We start from the raw sequence: 19,785 nt of genomic DNA on the forward strand, positions 1-19,785 counted from the left end.
TACATATAATCTATCAACCATCTATCCATCTATCCCCCCATCCATCCATCCATTTATCTATTGAGATAGAAGGTAATCTCAAAGGGGGAAGGCTCTATCATCTAAGGGTGACTGGGAAAGGTCTGCAGCAGTTGGGATTTGAATTGAGTCTTGCAAAAAGCCAGGACTTTGATATTTTTATTTTTAAAATAAGGTAATAATATATGTACTATCTAACTTAAAGAGCTGTTGTGAAGATAAACTGAGAGTTTCTGGGAAAGTGTTTTCTATTGATAGAGTTCTCTATTATGCATGTAATTTATTACTATTAAAATCAAAGTTTAAATTTAAACAGAATAGTCTATGGTTGGAGTTTCAGTTTGAAACTCTATTTTAATGGGGAAAAAAACCAACTTGGTACAGCCATAGACCTTAAAGTGATCATTAGAAAACTGAGGCAGAATTGAGTGTTGGTGAGGGTATAACTTACTATAATGGCACTCAAATAGAAACCATCCAAGCTTCTTTAATCTTAAATTATATACAATTAATTATCAAACTTGTTTGATTTTCCTTTGGTTAGCAGTTTATCAAGACCCAAGGGCCTTGCTCTGATGACCCTCCCATATGACCTTCATTTTAGAGAACAATCAAAAAGCATACCCATGACAACATTTCTTTTGGATACTAAGAACATGACATGCCTTCTGACAAAGAGGAAGAGATTGAGAGAGACCTATAGAAGGTCATAGATCTTATTCACCTTCCTAGAGGATTATCTGCACAGTCATAATAATGATTCAAGTTTAGATTTAAAGAAGACCTGAATTATAGTTTGGACTTTGAAGGTAGTCTCTTGGTTGTCTGAGTGAAAAATGGGCAGGGGCTCAAGGAGCTCCAGTTGTTCTCCCAGGGCCACCTTGGACAACTGAATGAAGTCTCTATTCTTTTTGAGTATTCTTTCCATGAAGATCAAGAAGACACCTCCTTTCAATAAGTATGCTTAGGAAAAGATCGACTCTTGAATGGCACACTAGAAGGGGAGGTCATAAGCATCCCTAGTTTCTAAGGAATAATCAAAATAAACTCCTAAGAAAGTCACATCTAGGATCCAGATATCCAGAAGTCAGTTAGTCAATAAACATTTGTTAAGTCTGGGAGTGTTGTCCCAGACACTCTACTAAGGTCTACAAATATGACAAAAAAAAGAAATCCCTGCTCTTAAGGAATTTTCAATCTGGGGGAAGACAACATACAAAAATCATCTGGAAAGCAGGAGTTGGTGAGTACGGGGTCTGGCACCATGATAGAGGATTCCAAAGGACTGTAGCCAGTTAGCAAATGAAGAGAGGGCTGGCCTGGAATTGCTCCTCTGCTCTCCAGCTAGAGAAAGGGTGGAACCCCAAGGGCAGAGGGTGCTGCTGTAAACTTGCAGAATAATAAAGGTTCCTAGAGAGCTGGTGGGGGATGAAAAGGAACAATGAATATGATCTTTGAGGTAGACTGCAAACCATGTTTCTAAAGACTCAAAGACCTCTCCTACCATAAGGCAGAAGGCACCAGCTCTATAAAGTCAAGAAGGATTTGATTCCTTCATTCTGCTTACATCCTCTTCAGGTAGTAACAATAATCATTGTTTCTACAGGAAGATTCTCTTATGCAAAGTCGGAAGGAAGAGAAATTTCCAGGTCTTGTATGATACTTCCAATCACCCTAAAGAGCCTCACTTTTTTGGGGGTTTGTTTTGTTGTAATTTTGAATTCTTGCCTCTCTAGGAAAAACCCCCACTCTGAAACCCAATTCTCTTGATTGGTAACTCCCTCCCTGAGACCATTTATTTTTTCATTTTTGTTAGGCAATGGGGTTAAGTGGCTTGCCCAAGGTCACACAGCTAGGTAATTATTAAGTGTCTGAGGCCAGATTTGAACACAGGTACTCCTGACTCTAGGGCCAGTGCTCTATCCACTGCACCACCTGGTCACCCCCAAGAGCCTCACTTTTGATCAGCTCGCTTCTGATGCCCTCCTCCTCTGATCAACTCAATGCTAGAACTTTATAGGAGCCTTTGGGAAACACTCTGGGATTACAGTCTTGTAAAATTTCAACTAGTTCCTTTATTAAAAAAAATCACCCTGATCTCTCTGTACCTCCAATGTTGTTACTTCTCCAAAGCTTCAATTGCCTATCTAGAAGATTTCTTTTTTTTCACAATTGATATTTTATTTTTTCAATTGCAAGTTTTTCAGTATTCATCTGCATGCATATATGTATTTATAAGTTACATAATTTCCTTTCATTCTCCCTTCCCACCCCTCTCCCCTCAACAGCAAACAGTCTAGTGAACATTGTAAACATACATTTGTCTTATAACATGTTTACAGATTAGTTATTTTCTGTATGAGGAATTAGGACTAAGGGCAAAGAAAGAAAATCACAAGATAAAGAAAAACATAAGAGAAATTTTAAAATATGGGTTGGACCTCTGCTCAGGGCCAGTCATCTCTGACTCTCTGGCCCAGTCAACTCTGCTTGACTCATTTTCTTTTGTGTTGCAACTTCTTTTAATAAATCTTTATTTTTCTTTCCACATTTGTTTTTCAAGGTCTGAATTGTGATTCCTCACAGGCAGAACTGAACTCAAATCTAGTGGCAACAAGTGTAGTGTTCATTCAGATTCTGTAGGTTTTTCTCTGTTTTGTTTTTCTTCCTGTGAAGGTGGAAGCATTGTTCATAACAGATCTCCCAAGGTTGTCCTAGCTCTCTGAATTACTGAGGGGAGCTGCATCCATCATAGTTGATCATCCCACAATGTTGTTGTTCATGTGTACAATGTTCTCTTGGTTCTACTCCCTTCACTTAGCATCAGTTCCTGTAATTCTTTCCATGTTTCTCTAGAGTCTGACTATTCTAGAAGATTTCTGGAAAGTTGTATTCAATGATTACATTTTTGCCTTATACTCAACCATAGTCTAAAACCAATTTTATTATCTGTATCCTCTGTTTCTTCCCTTACCCTTCTGTCACCTAAACTTTATACTATTTTATTTTGTTAAGTCAGGTCCATATCTGACACAGTGGATAGAACACTGGAACTGGAATCAGGAAGATCTGAGGAAGACCTGAGATCAAAGACACTTTCATACAAGTTATTTAGTGTTGGTCTGCCTTAATTTCCTAATCTGTAAAATCCCCCTGGGTTATTTCAGGGATAAAATGAGATAAAATTTATAAAGCATTTTGCAAACCTTAAAGCTAGATGACTGCTAGATATATGCATTATTATGTCTGTATTTGGGTTGTGGCTAAGATGATTCAACTAAAGCCAGAAAGAAGTTAGGAAAGGTGATATTTACTTAGGTTAACAGAATTAGAAAATTGAAAAAGAGCTTAAGAACCATTTGTCTATTCTTGATGGTGTCAGGTTTTTTTGGAAAAAAGTAGAATCAAAAAGCCAGGAGCAAGTCTCAATTTTAGTGATGTCATTCTGGGCAAGTCATTCATCCTCTGAATCTCTGCCTGTCCTTAAAATGGGGATAGCAATCTTTATTTACCTTGGAGACTCCCCATGAAGATAAACAAAAATCTGTGTGAATAGTTTGTAAATTGCATATTTCTGTACACATGTAAATTCTGATTTTTATCATTACTCTTATGATTATTCCCCTCCAGTAAAGCCTAACTCTGATACCTCAGATGCCCCATAGTTCTGGGAGACCAGGAGAATGCAAACTCCAGTCAGTACAATCACATTGGAAAGGCTCCAAGGATAGCATTGGCAAGAAACTAAATGTCTGTCATCTGAGGATCAGTCTGACTAGGTTCAGAGAAGCTCATCACTAAAAGGTGATGATCTTTTTCCATGTCAGAAAAACCCATGAAAGCAGTTTACTAAGGTTTACTAAGTTTGCAACCTGCATTAATGGAGGGAGGGTACATCTGGATGGAGGATTGGAGTGTGATCTCATGTAGTATCAATGTCCCAGGAACTGCTGATGCAGCATATTCATAGAAGAACTCTGGAGGTAGCCCTTTCATGCATATGGATGCAGGAGTTCTTCCTCTGATACTTATTAGCTAGGTCATTTCAGACAAGGCATTTCTTCCTCTTCCATCCCTTCCTCCTCCTGGGCCTCAGTTTTCTCATCTATCAAATAAAAGAGTTGAGGGAGATGTTCTCCAAAATTTTCTTTCAATTCTAAAATCCTACGATTCTTATTAGTCCACTTCACTTCTGTTGTCATTTCAGTCATGTCCAACCCTTCATACTCCACTAGGAATTTTTTTTAGGTTTTTGCAAGGCAAATGGGGTTAAGTGGCTTGACCAAGGCCACACAGCTAGATAATTGTTAAGTATCTGAGGCTAGATTTGAACTCCTTACTCCAGGGCTGGTGCTGTATCCACTGTACCACCTAGCTGCCCCCACTAGGGATTTTCTTAGCAAAGATACTGGATAATTTACTATATCCTTCTCTAGCTCCAAACTGACACTCTTTACATTGTGCCACCTAGCTACTTTTCAGTTCTGTTAGAAAGATGCAAAACCTAATGTCTGGCTTTCTAGTAGTCAATCCAAGACTTTTTCAAGTGAGTCAAACTATGATCTATGGGCTTTGGGACCCATTTCATATTTGGTCACTCCATTTAATTCCCCCTCCAACATTCCCATTCTCTCCCTCCCCAATATATTTAAAATTTGCTTGTTGTTCTCCATTCTAGTGAGCAACTCTAACAATCCACCAGCACTGGCTTTAAATTCTATCATAATAATAATAATGTTTGTCCCTCATTTTTCAAAGAAGACCATGACATCAGGGAGGTGATATCATGATTTGGATTTGAGTGAGGGGGTGCTATGTGAAGTGACCAGCCTCCCTTCCTCCTCCAGAGCCATCTGGGTCAAGAGGCCAGATTTGGATCAGGATGACTGGAGATACAAGGCATTCAGGATGTGAGGCAATCAGGGTTAAGTGACTGGCCAAGGCTGGATTTGAATTCCCATCCTTTTAACTCCCAGGCCAGTGCTCTATCTACTGAGATATCTAGCTAACCCTAAACTCTATTATGGAAGAACAAAGGTAACCTCAATTTGTCTATGGTGATCTGGAATTTCTTAAGAAAAGAGAAGTTATGAAAACAAATGATAGCCATTGTCATCACATGAGAAGCTACCATTAATAACTGATAGGCCAGTTGAGCCTGTGCAATCACTGATTGATATAAACCTTAGTAACAAGGAAATGGAAAATGTCTTGACTTGTTTTAGAAGCAGACTAAAAGCTTAATTGTCAAAGGGGAATTGGTGTTTTCCTCCGAATTTTTTTCAGTTGTACATACTTGATATGTACACAGCTGATTTTTTGAGCTGCATGATTACTCTTTTGCTATTGGTGAGTGCAGATGTAACTGAAATGATGGATTTGGGGGGAGGTGGTCTCTGATCTTTCCTAAGGCACTGACTAGTATTAAATGGGCAACACAATAAGACATTACATCACCCTATCTTCTGTAACTAAATAAGAGAGTTATATTGTCTGTGGGGAGCAGTACAAGCTTTGCAGGGAGCAACAATAACAATAAACAAAGAAGAAAGAACCCTGTGGCCCTTGTGAGGAAATGTGAGCTGTGTAGCGTGAAAAATCAACACTAGCAGCTAATCAAGTATGATGAATCAATAAGTAGTCCTCCCCCAGCTGTCCCCTCCAAACTGATGATTATGGGTTAGTTTTTAGAGATTGGCTCCAGTCCATCATGGCCCTAGGATTCTCCCCCAGCACTCATCAGCTTATTATCTGTTAGAAGATTGGGAAAACACACAAGTCAATTTAATGGAGATTGTATTTTCTCTAGAGAATAACTGAGGTAGGTATAGAGGCCACACAATGAACCAAACCAACACATAATATTTAAATAGCCATAAAACCTTGAACAAAATCAAGTCCCTTCTCTGGACCTAGGTTTCTTTACATATAAAACAAAGGGTCAGGACTAGATGGTTCTTCCAGACCTAGTATTTTGCTAGAGATTCAGGCATATTCCATTTAGGAGTAAACTATACATTTAGTCACCCAAGATATGTCCTTACCCTTCTGTGGATTATGTGAGCTGTTGCTAGTATTCCCACCCTGTCTCCTCTTTCCTTACACTCCAAGTTTGTTTCCTTTTCCTACATTCTGACTCCAAGAATTGACCACTAGAGTCCTATTTGGGAGGTTCTAAGATCCTTCATATTTTTTCATTTAAATATTTTATTTATTTGTTTTTTCCAACTATATGAAATAGTAGTTTTCAACAACAATTTTTTGGGGAAGGTTTTGAATTTTACATTTTTTCCATCATTTTCTTTCCCCTTCTCCTGAAGAAAGCAATCCAATACAGGCTCTACATGTATAACCATGATAAACATAGATCCATACTAATCATGCTATAAAAGAAAACCCAAATTTGAATGGAAGAAATGAATATTAGAGAGAAAAAAATGACAATACATAAGACAATTTTTAAAAACTGAAGATAGTAAGCTTTGGTCTGTGGTTAAACTTCATGGTTCTTTCTCTGGATATGGAGGACATTTTCCATCACAAGTCTTTTAGAATTGTCTGATTATTATCCTGCTGAAATGACTAAGTTCATCCTAGTTGATTATCCCACACTGCTGTTATTAGTGTGTACAGTGTTCTTCTGGTTCTATTCACTTCACTCAACAAAACTTTATGTAAGTCTTTCCAGGATATTCTGAAGTCCTGTCCCTCATGATTTGTTTTCAATTATTTTTTATTTTTATTGAATTTTACATTTTTTCCCCCTAATCTCACTTCCCTCCATAGAAGGCAGACTGATAGTCTTTGCATTGTTTCCATACTATACATTGATCAAAATTGAATGTGTTGAGAGAAAAATCATATCCTAAAGGCAAAATAAAATATAAGAGATAGCAAAATTACATAATAAGATACCTTTTTTTAAAAAATTAAAGGTAATAGTTTTTGTTTAAATTCCACAGTTCTTTCTAATTCTTTCTATGGATACAGATGGTATTCTCCACCACAGATACCCTAAAATTGTCCTTGATTGTTGCACTGATGGCTTGAGCAAGTCCATTAAGATTGATTATCAACCCCACGTTGCTGTGATGGTGTACAAGTTCTTCTGGTTCTGCTCATCTCACTCAGCATCAGTTCATGTAAATCCTTCCAGGCTTCTTTAAATTCCCATCTCTTCTGCTTTCTAATAGAATACTGTTCTATAATGTACACCCTCATGATTTCTTACAGAACAACAACGTTCCATCACATTCTTATACTACACTTCATTCGGTCATTCCCCAATTGATGGGCAGCCCTCATTTTCTAATTGTTTCCCACTACAAAAAGAATTGCTCTAAATATTTTTGTACATATGAGTTTTTTCCATTTTTGTGATCTCTTTGGGACACAGATACAGTAGTGGTATTGCTGAATCAAAGGGTATGCTGTAGCTTTATTGTCCTTTAGGCATAGTTCCAAATTGCTCTCCAGAATGGTTGGATCAGTTCACAATTCCACTTCAATGCATTAGTGTCCCAGTTTTCCCTCATCCCCTCCAAAATTAATCATTTTCCTCTTTAGTCATACTGGTCAATCTGATAGGTGTAAGGTGGTACCACAGAGTTGCTTTAATCTGCATTTCTCTAAATCAATAAAAATATGTAACACTTCATGAATTTACATGTCATCTTTGTACAGGGCCCATGCCAATCTTTTCTGTATCAATCCAATTAGTACTGCCAATGTAAGTACTAAGATCCTTCTTTAAAATAACACTTTGTGTGCTTGAAAAGGCCCATCCCCAGGTTTGAAGCAATCAATCAAAAAGCATGAATTAAGTGATTATTATGTAACAGACATTGTATATACAAAGATAAAGGGGAAATAGTTCCTGCCCTCAAGTGAAGACAAATCATATGTATATGTGTGTGTATATACATACATATATATATATATATGTATATGTATATGTATATATAGATACATGCAAACCAAATGCAGGATTATTTGGGGGGAGGAGCACCCTAGCATCTATAGGGATAATGAAAAGTTTCATGTAGGAGATGAGTTAGGAATTCTAAGAGGAAGTATAAGGAGAGAGTGCATTCTAATATGGTAGAAAGTCACATCAAGAGGGCTAGGCTGTCCAAACTGAGGCATACATGAAGCTAGTCTAATAAATCTGTTTAATATGACTAAAATGTTTATCAAATCATGTCAAGTCAATAGCATTTATTAAATCTCTACAATGTGATAAGTTCTAAGGACACAAGGAAAAGCAAAAACTGTTTCTGATCTCAAGAAGTTCCCAGTTTAATGGAAGATAAAAAGATCAAAAGATCAGAAAACTACCTACAAACAAAAGAGATACAGGATAAATTGAACCTTAGAGGGAAGATCTATAATAAAGAATACAGAAAAAGGTCAGATACATAGAATGGAATTAGATTTTTCTCTATAAGATACCAGAGAAACTAGATGTTCATCGTATTCTCTTGTGGTACTAGAATTTTTAATAAATGTACTCATTTTATCATAGATGGCAAATTTTTTAGGCCTGTTTATAGTTTATAGTAATTAAGCAGCTTAGTCACAAATGAATATCTTATTGAAGAAGTGGAATTAAAATGAACTATAAATGTCAGCATAATGTAGCAAAAAGATCCTGAATTAGATGACAGAAAATCAGTATTCAAATACTAACCTGTGGGATCCTTGAACCAGTTACTTCTTATTTCTGGACCTATAAAATAAGAGGGTTGAACTAGAAAATCTCTAAGGTCCCTTCCAGCTCAAAATCTTATCATAAAACATATGAATTTTAAAAATTTCCTCATGAAGAGATTATTAGAGATACAGCAGAAGAGATGATCAGTTAAAGGTACAGTCAGCCCAATAACTAGGTATCCCAGGACTGAGCCATATCTAAAGAGAGAGGACTAGAGCATATAAGTTATTGCAAGAGGCCTATTGGCAGAATAATTGGCATCATCTAACTTGGGTACTCTAGAGCTTACAACAAGGAAGGGAGTCAATTTTCGCTTTGGGACTGTGAAAGAAGAAGGAAACAGAGAAGGAACCATGTGCAAAACCTAAATAGAGCCACCAGAAACCTTGGGGTAAAACCTAGCAATTGTGGGGAGGGGGGCCCATGAAACTGAGAATTGAGCAAAACCTGACCACCCCAACTAATAGAAGAAAATGTTAAACACAATGAAGAGATACTACAGGTTGAGAGAAACTCAACATTTTTTACCAGAAGAAGAGATTTGCTCCACAAAACATTCAGGTAGAGCTTGAGAAAAAAAGAATGATCTGACAACAAAGACTAAAAAGTGTACTTTGATGAAGGAAGAGATGCAAAATGTAATTTTAAAGTGAAATTAGAATTCAAAAATGCAAAGGAGAATTAATAGATTTACAAAAGAAGGTGATAAAACTTTACTCAAGAAACAGATTCACTGAAAATGAGAATGGGTCTAAACAAAACAAAAAATCCATGTTATATGAAATATTAAAATAAAATAAAAGATTTTGAAAACCAGAAGAAATTTAAGATGTATACTATGAAAAACAACTATTTGGAAAATAGGTCAAGGAGCAATAGTCTAAGAGTCATTAGATTGTAGAGGTAGAGGGGGCAGAACCAAGATGGTGGCATGAAGGCAGGAATTCCTGGAAACTCGTTCTCCAAAAAAACTCCAAAAGCCATCAAATTATGACTCTAGCCAAAATTTAGAGGGACAGAATCCACAGAAAGACTGGTGAAAGAAATACAAAAAAATACAGAAGAAAATATGTTAAAAACCAGTTTGGGGAGAATGGAAAAAGCAAAACAAAAGGAAAATAAGGAGAAGAATGCCTTAAAAGCAGAATTGGCCAGCTGGAAAAGGAGATTAAAAAAGTTCTCTGAAGAAAATAACTCCTTCAAATGTAGAATGAAGCTAAAGGAAGCCAATGACTTTGCGAGAAATCAGGAAGAAATAAAACTATACCAAAAGAACCAAAAATTAGAAGAAAATGTCAAATATCTCACTGGAAAAACAAATGACCTTGAAAACAGATCCAATAGAGATAATTTAAAAATTACTGGGCTACCTGAAAATCATGACCAGGAAAAAGACCTAGACTTCATCTTTTTTTTTAAGTTTTTGCAAAGCAATGGGGTTAAGTGGCTTGCCCAAGGCCACACAGCTAAGTAATTATTAAGTGTCTGAGGCCAGATTTGAACTCAGGTACTACTGACTCCGGGGCTGGTGCTCTATCCACTGTGCCGCCTAGCCGCCCCTAGACTTCATTTTTCAAGAAATAATACAGCAAAATTGCCCTGAGATCCTAGAAGCAGAGGGTAAAACAGAAATTGAAGGAATTTACCAACCACCTCTTGAAAACAGATCCCAAAAGAAAAGCTTCCAGGAATATTATAGCCAAATTCCCAAGTCAAATAGAAAATACTAAAAGTTTCTAGAAACAAACAATTCAACTACTGTGGCTTTATAGTCAGGATTACACAGGATTTGGCAGCATCTACATTAAGGGCTCATTGGACCTGGAATATGATATTCTGGAAGGCAAAAGATTTTGGTTTACAACGGAGAATCAACTACCCAGCAAAATTAAATATCCTCTTTCAGGGGAAAAGATGGATTTTCTTTTTTTCTTTTTTTAAAAAAACTTATTTAAAGGGGCAGCTAGGCGGCACAGTGGATAGAGCACCAGCCCCGGAGTCAGGAGTACCTGAGTTCAAATCTGGCCTCAGACACTTAATAATTACCTAGCTATGTAGTCTTGGGCAAGCCACTTAACCCCATTGCCTAAAAAAAAAAAATTTTTTTTTAGGTTTTTTTTGTTGTTTTTTTTAATTAAAGATATTATTTGAGTTTTACAATTTTCTCCCAATCTTGCTTCCCTCCCCCCACCCCCCACCCCACAGATAGCACTCCATCAGTCTTTACTTTGTTTCCATGTTGTACCTTGATCCATATTGGGTGATGAGAGAGAAATCATATCCTTAAAGAGAACAGAATTCTCAGAGGTAACCAGATCAGACAATAAGATATCTGGTTTTTTCCCAAATTAAAGGGAATACTCCTTGTACTTTGTTGAAACTCCACAGCTCCTTATCTGGATACAGATGGTACTCTCCTTTGCAGACAGCCCAAAATTGTTCCCAATTGTTGCACTGATGGAATGAGCAAGTCCTTCAAGGTTGAACATCACTCCCATGTTGCTGTTAGGGCGTACAGTGTTTTTCTGGTTCTGCTCATCTCACTCAGCATCAGTTCATGCAAATCCCTCCAGGTTTCCCTGAAATCCTGTCCCTTCTGGTTTCTAATAGAACAATAGTGTTCCATGACATACATATACCACAGTTTGCTAAGCCATTCCCCAATTGAAGGACATTTACTGGATTTCCAATTAAAAGATGGATTTTCAATGAAACAGAGGACTTTCAAGCTTCCCTACTGAAACAACCAGAGCTGAACAAAAAGTTTGATCTCCAAGTATAGGACTCTGGTGAAATATAGATAGAGTGAACGAGAAGGACTAATTATGAGGAACTTAATGATGTTGAACTGTTTGTATTCCTGCATGGGGAGAAGATACTGATAACTCATATGAACTTTCTCATCTATAAGAGCTGTTAGAAGGAGCATATATAGACAAGGCACAGGAAGGAACTGAATATAATGGTATAATGTAGTAAAAAGATGCAGTCAGCGGGTGATAGAGGAAAGTACTGGGAGAAAGAGAAAGGAGAGGAAGAAGGGGCTAAGATATTTCACATAAGAATCAAGATAAAACTTTTGCAATGAAGTGGAATGGCTGGAGCAAAATCTATTATGCTTCAGGTAAATTAAAAAAAATTAGTAGGAATCATAATTTCAAAGAAAGTAATGGTCAAAATGGATATGAAGGAAATAAATAGGAAAACTAGTGTACTTAAAGGTGCTACAGATAATGAATCAATATCAATATTAAGATATATATTGAATGGTAAATATCTAATAATTAAAGGAAAAGGTAATCAAATGACATAGAGAAATAATACAACCATACTTTTGAGGGACCTCAATATACCTTTTTCAGACCTAGAGAGATCTAACAAAAAAAGATAAATAATAAATAAGCTAAGGATTTGGGTTTAAATATATAAGAAGCAATAGCTCTCTGGTGATTAAAAGAGTGGGAAGATAAAGGAATAGAGATATTTCTCAATTGTGATTAGTACCTTTATAAAAATGATCATTTAGGGTAATAAAGAATTCAAAAGTAAAATCAAAAATATTAGATTTTTCAATTTAATACAGTGCAGTATAATCATATTCAATAAAGCCCTTTGAAGAAAGGACTAAACATGAACTGAAAACTAAATGATTTAAATCTTAAGAATTGATAACGAATGTCAATTATCATCATTTTTTGACTGTTAGAAATGCATCTCTAACAATATAAGAAAAATAAATTGAGAGAATAAAGACAGACAGAAGAAATTTGGGACTGTGCCCCCAGAGTCACTAAATTATGACTATCTTTAGACTCGGTGATGTCACTGATTGGTCTATATCCCCAATGAGATTAAAGAAAAAGAAAAAAGGATCCATATGTACAAAAATATTCATAGTAGCTCTTTTTGTAGTTGCAAAGAACTAGAGACAACGGGGGAGGTTGTCCTCATCAAGTGGGGAAAGGATAAACAAATTATGTTACATGAATAGAGTATTATTAGTCATAAGAAATAACCAATGGGTTTATCTCAGAGAAACTTGCAAAGATTTGTATCTACTGACAGAGAATTAAGTGAGCAGAACACAGAAGATGCTAGATAATGTAATACACCACATGTCATTCAAGAAGATGGCTGATGAAGCATGTTTTTCATCTCTTAACAGTGACAGAGAGATAATAGACTCACAGTAAATATGGGATTTGTTTTGCTTGTTACATTATATTTGTTACAAGAATTTTTTTTCTCCTTCTCTCTCTCTCTCTCTGTATGTGTGTGTGTGTGTGTGTGTGTGTGTGTATGTGTGTTAGCACCTGCCTATTAGGGTTGTTGTGAAGATCAAATGAGGTAATATTTGTAAAATGCTCTGTAACCTTTAAATTGCTATAAATACATTAACAGTTATTATTATCAGATGGCTTGTGAGGTCTCTTCCAACTTTACATCTATGAGTCCATGACATTTTCCTGGCATCCTGCCTTCAGGAAATGGTAAGTAAAAGAGATAAAAGAGATAAAGAGGGTGAGGCTGAGCCACTGCTCTCTGTACCTGGCCCTGGCACTGGTCCTGGGTGGAGGAGGTGAGAGCATTTCACACAGAACAGATGTGCAGGTATTCAGTGATCCTATTCACTCTGTTCTTTCCAAGAACCCCTTTGACTCTTGGGGATTTTGGGAATTTTCATAGGAAATGGAGAGGGGAGGGTCTTTGGATATGATCTTGTCCAAATCTCCTTCCATAGATAAAGAAATTGAGGTCAGAGTGGAGATATAATTGGTTCAAGGTTACACAGGTAAATTAGGCTTGTCCAGGTGCCCAAGGCCATTCCCTCCATAAACCTGGCAGAAAAGCAAGCCCTCAAGCAGCGGGTGGTTCCCTCCCTCATGGAAGGCAGGGCCCTGCTGGCTACAGCACAGCTGCAGAGTTGACTATCCCACTCCTTATCTATTGTTATTTCTGGGCAAGTACCATGTAATTTGGGGGAATACATATTGGGTAATTACTATGGCAATGATTAAGAATTCACTTTAGAAATGAGGAAATATAATTATAGTTGCATTTTGTACTGTTTCTATGACAACAGGAGCAATAAGTGATTGATCAGCAGTTTCTCTCCCTAACAGATAAGCTATTCTCATTCATATGAAATGCTAAATAGCAAATTAAATCAGCTCACTAACCCAAGTGGAGCTGCTGGAGGGGGTGGGAATCAAATTATATTTGCTGGAACAATTTAGAGCCGGCTCCTGGCCTTTATATTTTATGTAAAGGTATAGCCCTGGCTACATAGGGGAAGAAACTAAAGCCAGAACTATTAAAAGGGAATGGAATAAGTATTTCTGACTCCAAATTCAGTGCTCTATCTACTGGGCTACCAGCTGCCAATTTATAGCAGATAGTCATAGGAATTATTGAATGTTCTTTATGGGTCATATTTTCCTGAAAGGACATGAAATCATTGAATAATTCAAATGGAAGCAACATGGTGGGATTATCTGCTTCAGTATTCAAATTCAGGCAAGATTCATTTATTCAGACAAATTGTAGTTTAACTCATTTTTAAAGAGGTCCAGGGTCAGATATTCTATGCACAATCTTCCCAAGTGACCTCAATTATCTTCGAAGTAAGAAAGTTGTTGACTCTGTGGCAAATCACTTTCATTATAATCTCTTCTAGACTCTGGAGAGGGAGGACTATTGGTCCATGTTCTCTTTATAAATGGCAAAAATGATAGCATTTTTGAGATATGTTTATCTTCTTTACATTTCTCTTTTGAAGGTTAGATCCTTTCCATTATTTTCTTCTCTATCATAGATATGAGGGAACTTAGGTTAATTGAAATGTCCAAGTTTGGGCATAAGAACTGAAAGGAACATTAGGGATCAACTAATCCAAGCCCTTCATTTTACAGATGAAGAAACTGAGGTCTTAGGTGATTTACCAAAGTTTCCCAAGGTCATAAATGGCCTAAATGGGATTTCAAACCCAATCCATTTTGATTTCCACTGTACTATGGTGCTCTATATTTGCAAATAGTAAATTACTTATCTTCTTTCTCTTCTCTAAACTACACAGCCCAAATTCCATTAAATTAGCTCTGACTTTACAATTCTTATTTATTTAATCATTTTAGTTTCTCTTCTGTTTTCTTTTCCATTTTCACTATGTCCTTGAGTCTTCTCATCATGAATAGAAAATCTAATAAAAATGGCCTGTGTCATTTTTGATGATGTCAAATCTGAAAAGTCTTATTAGTAAACCAGCAAGCATGAGTTGGAGGTGTAAAGAGAACCTGGTTTTTATTGTAATTTCATCTTTACTTCTATTCCAGGCAGTCTTATCTGAGAAGTTAAGAAAATTCCACTACCCTCTGGCATGAGAGGAAGGTAAGAGATGAACCATGCAAATTCTATAAGATATTTTCAGTCTCCTGAAAGTGGGGCAGGGAGAGTGGGCTGGTTATATAGATAGAAAGTAAAATTATAGTTCCTGTCCTCTAGTGTCAGCCTGGGGAAATATTGGGGAAGAGGTGAAATTTGCCTCTGGTACTCATCCACCTACTTGGTCCTTCATCTCTCCCTAGGTACCTCTGTCTGGTTCTACCTTCCAGGCAGCCAGTGCTCTTTCCACCTACTCTTGTATCCCATCTAAGTCTGCCCTGCCTACCTATTCCTTATTAGAACTATTCCCTCACTCTCCTGACTTCAGCTTCTCAAGGAGGACAGTAACTTCCCAAGACTCCCAGTATAAATTCTTTTTTTTTTCTTTTGCAAGGCAATGGGGTTAAGTGGCTTGCCTAAGGCCACACAGCTAGGTGATTATTAAGTGTCTGAGGCCAGATTTGAACTCAGGTACTCCTGACTCCAGGGCAGGTGCTCTATCCACTATGTCACCTAGCTGCCCCAGTATAAATTGTTCACATCAGATAAGTTAATCTCCATGTTAATACTTTGAAACTTTTTGAATACTGCTCTCTCAAGCTAGAATGTCATCTCCCTCCTCTCTGCTCATCCAGTTAGGGATCTTTTAGTATCCTAAAGTGCTCTAGGAAGTCTTTCTTGACAGCTTCAGTTCCATGGGGGTCTATCATTCTCTTCCCTTTTTTCTCTCTTTTGAACATCTTTGAGTATTTACTGCCATATTACTTGATTGATACTTATCATAAGCTGTCTTATGCTATAAAAGTCTTTGTATGGCTCTACCCTTCCCAGGAAGATTGTAAAGGTCTCAAAATTATAGGTAGTATCTTGTATGATATATATACTGTAACACCCAGAACAATGATATGTGCAGAGTAGTCTTAATTCTGCCTTTTGAAATGAAATAAGCCACATTCTTCTACCATTCTTTAAATATCCAACCTCAAGAAAACAATCATATCCTCCCTAAATACTTTCTTCTCCAAGATAAACATTCTCAATTTCATTGACTCAAGGGTTCTTAATCTTTTATGTATCATAGATTCCCTTGGACAGTCTTTTGAAGTCCATGAACCCAGTCTCAGACTAATTTTTTAAATGTGATAAAGCACACACAATTACAAAGGAAACCAATTATACTGAAATATTGTTAGCAAACTACTTTAAAAGGAAACAAGTTCATGGAACAAAGGTTAGGATCCTCTTCTTTGACTATTTCTCAAATGACAGTTTCCAGATGCTTCATAATCATGGTCACTCTCTTTTGGTTATATTTTAGTTCAATTTCCCTTTTCAAAAAAAGGGATCTCAAAAGTGAAAAAAGTCCTGTATTCTTTCAGTCATTCAACACTTATTAATTGTAGGCAAACCATTTTTAGGCCTGGGAAACCAGATTCCATAATTCCCTATCTAGAGGATAGTTCACAAGAAGGTGACAATATGGACCATACCACAGACTGATGTCAATACTGACTTTCCAACTACTAGTTCATTGTTTTAATTATCAGAATACTTTTTCCTCTAAATTTGCTTCACTCAATTCTTCATTCAAAGTATGAAGGAAAGAGAAAGAGGGAAATAGAAAAATTATGTCTATGGGGGAAAAAGCCAATATAGCACAGAACAGGTAGTCTTCAGTTTGCATGTTTAGAATTTTAACTGCTATATTTCCAAGAAATATGGAGGACTGTGGATGTGGGAAGGTATATATTGTTAGATTTAGTTAATGTATTGGCTAGCTTTTACTGACATGTCCCCCCCCCCCTTTTTTTTATTCTTTATAATAAGAAATGACTTTTGGGAAAGAGAGATATATTTGGGAATAAAAGTGACAACATAAACATTAATATCATTTTTTAAGTTAAAAAAGAGTTTATCTCCCCGCATTCTAAACTGTCTTTTCTCACAAAAGGCAGCCTCTGTCTTTGGTAACAGGTCCTTTAGGATAAACTTACACTTACTTTGGCAAAGTACAGAAGACAGCTTTGTCTTCAGTGTCACTCATCCTAGAAATTATCTTGTTAATTCATTCATCAAATAGTTACTGAGTATCTACTATGTGCAAAGCTTTTTCTAAGACATGCTATGATACAAGCTATATAAGATCTTTATAGCTACTCTTACAATGTGTGAACTGTCAGTGTTAAAGTCTATCAAGTCTTAAATAAATACTTCTAATTTCTTTTAAAGGTGAGAAAATTATTCTTGATACTTGAGTTTCTGATGCTGTCATAGGCAGATTCACTGCACACATAACTAGGTAAAGTTAGAGAAATAAATAAAAATAAACAATTGCAAGCTTTGAAGTCAAGGTTGAAGATTTTGGAGAACTACAATGGCGCCTTCAGAAATTCTTAAGCATCAAAAAGGTAAACATTTGGTCCTGAACAAATTCAATGGGAGCCTTGGAAAAGAAGTGTCCATTTGCTGAGTGGAGGGTGTACTGCTGGGCTCCTGACCTTTAATTTCCTCCCTCCTGACTAAATGATGGGAAAGACTCCAGGAGCCCTCTCTTCATTAACTTCTGTAGTCAAAATCAACAGGATCCTTCTTTCAGTGGAGAAGAGGGAAACTGAGGGACTGCCTATACTGCCAGAGCCTTCAGACACTGAGCTTGGACTTTTTTGACTGATCTGTGTGCCCCACTTCCCCTCCAAAGGTGACTTTTTCCTATATCACACACAGGGAAATTGGATTCAGAAGATGGGTCCAGAGCCCCCTTTGCTGATCTAACTCCTGCCATACTTTTCTTAAAAATGAAACCAGCCCTGTCCCACATGGGACTACCTCCCTCATGCTAGCACTCTAGAGACCAAAAAGAACATTAATCAATGTCATTACCTTAGAGAATCATCAAGGATCTCCTCATCTGAAGAGAAGGCACCGTTGCATGCATTCCGGAGAGCGTAATTCCGTTTTGCCACAGAAATCTCCTGGGATGAGGGAGCTTCTTTCTTTTTTCTTCTGCCAAACAACTTCTTGAAGGGCTGGAATTTGCCTGTTTTCTTCTTGTCTGTGGATTACACGACAAATACACAATGCAGCTTAATAGCACGGCCTGAGAGCAAATGACAGCAAAGCTCCTGTTGGCCAGGGGAGTGTGAGGGCAAAGGGCAGCCATCAGCCTTACAGAGCCGGCAGGCAAGGGAGGAAGCCTTGTGCTTGGAATATAAATGTCACCCCGATGACAAAGCAAAGTCAAGAACATGAAAAACAGCCGTCCTCTGGGCTGCCCAAGTCTGGGCCTGGCTGTCAGACTGGCTGAACATTTGAGGGAAAAGAAAAGGTTTAATCATTTCATGCCCAATGGATACCCCATTCATACATTCCATGCAAAGGAGTGGCACCACTTTTCATGAATAAAAGCAGGTGGCAGTGTCCAGTTTGGGCATAAGAGCTGAAAAATGATGTGTGAGCCAAATGGGGGAGGGAAGGAGAGATTATTCTATTCTTAAATCTTCTTGCCTAACCTTTGTCAGAAAGAGAAATTACTTTCTTAAGTTTACTGTAAGATGTTTCCTTAGCACTCTCTGTCACCATACTCTGACAGTTCCTTCTGCCTCTATTTAAAATCTGCCCTGAAAAGCCCCTAAAGAGTTTTTTTTTTCCTTAACTTTTCTCCACACATTCCTGTTACTGGCTAGTCTGGGCTCTCCTTACATTTCCTTTAGACTTTGGAAATGATCATTTCAGCAAAATTAATCTTCTAATCCTATGTATTTTATTTTATACATTTAAAATCTTTATTCTGAGAAGTGTGTATAAGCTTCCCCAGATTATTATGAGTCTATGACACAAAAATGATTAGGAACATCTGCTTTTAACACAGGGTGATATCTATCAATAATCAGCTTGCAGACCCTTCATAAACTTCTCCCCACCCTAGTTTCCCATCTCTTTTGTTGAAAAACTGCTCTCTTCACCCAGGAATAGTCATGCCTTTCCATTTTCTATAAGTAGTAGGTAAAGCAAGCCCCGTTTCCCAGGTGGTCTCACTTCTGGGACCCTCACAAATTGGAAACAAGCTGAGAAGCCACAAGTAAGCAAAGATGACATTTGATCAGTGAGGTAAGGGATCACCAGAAAATCCTTGTAGGGATAGCTTGGTGGCAAGGTGAATAGAGCACCAGTTCTGGAGTCAGGAGGATCTGAGTTCAAATCCAGCCTCAGACACTTAATACTTACTTAGCTGTATGACCTTGGGCAAGTCACTTAACCCCATTGCCTTGGAAAAAAAAAAGAAGAAAAAGAAAACCCATGCAACTGGTTTTCAGATGAGGTCTTGAGTCAGAATTAGAGGCTCAGAATTAGGTGCAAATTAAAGTTACTGACTTTACAAGCACATTGGATGGTATTTCATTCTTAAAACTTTCAGCTTTTCATCTTCCCAGTTGCAAGATTAGGAAGTGACTGACACAATTCCAATGAGAAGTGACAATTAATTTTATAGTATAAAGCAGGATGGAAAGTACATTATATTGGGAGTAAATGGACCTGGGTTCAAATCTGTACTAATCAGTTCACTACTTATGGGCCTTGAACAAACCAATCAACCAATCAATAAGCACTTATTAAGTACCTACTATATCAGGGGTCTGGGGTCTACCACAACTACAATATAGAGACCAAATAAA

At 37.2% G+C, this 19,785-nt stretch overlaps 1 protein-coding gene and 1 pseudogene across 2 annotated transcripts in view; both read right to left on the reverse strand.

The window, feature by feature from the left end:
* CRACD (capping protein inhibiting regulator of actin dynamics) overlaps positions 1-18,161 on the reverse strand; it is a 71,929-nt gene extending 53,768 nt beyond the window's left edge. The window contains exon 1 of one of the 2 annotated variants that reach the window (XM_074229376.1): positions 17,993-18,161. The gene's annotated coding sequence lies outside the window, so the exon portion shown is untranslated. The remainder of the gene's footprint in view (positions 1-17,992) is intronic. The other variant, XM_074229375.1, reaches the window with a different exon arrangement.
* LOC141519725 (U6 spliceosomal RNA) lies at positions 7,657-7,755 on the reverse strand (annotated as a pseudogene).
* Positions 18,162-19,785: the final 1,624 nt, after the last annotated feature.

This window comes from Macrotis lagotis, chromosome 3, assembly GCF_037893015.1.
Source record: "Macrotis lagotis isolate mMagLag1 chromosome 3, bilby.v1.9.chrom.fasta, whole genome shotgun sequence".
Classification (NCBI taxonomy): Eukaryota; Metazoa; Chordata; class Mammalia; order Peramelemorphia; family Peramelidae; genus Macrotis; species Macrotis lagotis.